At 46.0% G+C, this 2,500-nt stretch overlaps 1 pseudogene; it reads right to left on the reverse strand.

The window, feature by feature from the left end:
* The window catches only part of LOC133394544 (large subunit ribosomal RNA), a 9,184-nt pseudogene that overhangs the window by 2,766 nt on the left and 3,918 nt on the right, over window positions 1–2,500 (reverse strand).

Here is a 2,500-nt window from a genome sequence, read left to right on the forward strand (position 1 = left end):
TAATCCGTTGTCGGTCATCCATCTGTCGATGATGCGAATCTGGCTGGAAACGAGAATTTCAATATCATCAACACAATTACCTTCCACCAACAACACTATATCGTCTGCATAGCCGATAATCCGTGCACCTTCCACCATTGCAACTCGTAGGACTCCGTCGTACATGAGGTTCCATAACGTTGGGCCAAGTACCGAGCCTTGAGGTACACCCGATGTGACTGCAATCTCTGCCGGTCCATCTGTGGTATCATACATCAGCACACGATTCCTAAAATAATCACCAATGATATCATAAAGATATTTAGGAGTGTTAATTCTCTGTAAAGCATTTGCAATCGCCAACCATGAAGCACTGTTAAAAGCATTAGTAACATCTAATGTAACAACTGCACAATACCGTCCACTGTATCGGTTTCTGTTTCTAGCTACCGAAACAATGTCCACTACCCGTTGAATCGCATCAACCGTTGATCGACGACTTCTGAAACCAAATTGGTCATCAGACAGTCCGTTGACCTCCTCGATGTGTGCATTTAACCGTTGCACTATGATGCGTTCTAAACCTTTACCTGCCCCGTCTAGTAGACAAATGGGGCGAACTGAACCCGGTTCCCCTGGTGGTTTGTTCGGCTTCGGTATTAACACCAACCTCTGCCTTTTCCACTCATCGGGGAACTTCGCGTTCTCTAAACAGCCTTGGTAAACCCTGCAAAATGCATCGGTTGCAGTCAACATACCAACTTTCAGCGCCTCATTCGGGATACCATCTGGTCCCGGCGCCTTCTTGTTAGGTAGTCTCCTAGCAACCGCAAGAATCTCATCATTAGTAATTCTTTCAAACTCTCGTGGCTGATCAATACGATATTCAGGCCACACCGTGTTTGGGTGAGTAGGAAAAAGCTCGCTCACCACTTCCCTAAACTCGTCCAATGTCATGGTTCGGGGTCCAATCGAACCCTCGGCCACTTTCTTGAACGTATGATATACAATACCGAATGATGCGTTGTTCGCTGTTCCCAGGAACTCTTTCCACTTCCTCTGTCGGGTATGCTTAATCAATCGCTTGAGGGCATTCCTTGAAACCTTGAACTCGTCCCTAAAAGTAGAATAGAGATCAGTATTAAATGCTCTTTGCGCTAACCGATCGCGGTGTTTGCACTCTTTGCGAAGTGCCTCAATCTCTAGCGTCCACCAAAATGCACTCTTGTTAGGAGTGTACCTCTTACGCTTAGTCATCGTCGCATTACACGCCGTGACAAGTATACGCATTAAGTCTTCGCTTGTTGTGACCTCTGTCTCAAAAGCGGCTTGCATCATAACTTCAAATATATCTTTGCTAAAATACTTGATGCTCCATCCCGTTATGGGTCGGGACAGATTACGCACGCTTTGCGTCTCAAGATCTATTCGAATTGCACGATGATCAGAGTTCATATAGCTAGATAACACCTCCCACTTAAATGATCTTGCAACTGTTCTGCTCGCAAAAGTAAGATCAACTACTGACGTACGCCCTGGTCCAACATAAGTTGGGGTGCTGCCGTCGTTCAATAAAATTGCGTCAATCTGCGCAAAGGTTGATAAGACCAACTCACCTCTTCGTTTCTGGGTTTCTCCACGCTCGCCAAGTTGGTTGTTCCAACTTGCTGACCAAGCGTTGAAGTCCCCCCCGATAACGAATTTGTGGATACCGGTTACGGCCATTACCGTGTTATCCAACATGATCTGGAACTCTTCCGTACTAAATCTAGGTGGTGCGTAAACGCTAACCACTCGCATATCACCTATGTCAACTATCATTAAACCCTTCAAAGCCTTACTGACTACCTTAACTGGTAAGTCCGCGTTAACCACTACCGCTGCTGTGTTATCGTCATTGCGTAACACTTTGACGTTGGTTGTTGCCAGATACGGATCTGCAATCAACACTATATCCGCAGATTCTTCCCTAATCGTTTGCCACATTAATTGAAATGCAGCATAACTATGATTCTGGTTATGTTGTAGCAACCTAACCATTATTATCTAATCGTTCGCCTTCGGGGACACATATAACTGCCCGTTGCGTGAGGGTTCTGTGACCTCGTACCGCAATCCAAACACTTGACAGAGTTGGTACAAGCTTGCTTCTTGTGTCCACTCAAACCGCATTTCCAGCACAGATTACTTCTGTCTGGTTCCCTACAATGATAGCTCGTATGGCCTACCTTCCAACACTTATAGCATTTCTGCTCCTCCATTACCTCACGGATATGGCATATCGACCAACCAACTTTCAGCTTTCCCAAATTCAGGAAGCTTTGAAAGTCTGGCAGCGATACGTTGATCCGTGCCCACTGCGTACCGGCCGCGCGGCCTTTCTTCATTTTGATACGATCTATTTCGATCTCGATGTTGAGCTGTGCTTTGACAGACTCCGCAACCTCCTCTGGGGTGGTAATTTCATCGAGATGCATGATCTCAATCATTTTAGAAGGAGCTAGCGTTCTCACTGACGCCT

Source organism: Anopheles gambiae (genome assembly GCF_943734735.2).
Source record: "Anopheles gambiae chromosome X unlocalized genomic scaffold, idAnoGambNW_F1_1 X_unloc_2, whole genome shotgun sequence".
Classification (NCBI taxonomy): Eukaryota; Metazoa; Arthropoda; class Insecta; order Diptera; family Culicidae; genus Anopheles; species Anopheles gambiae.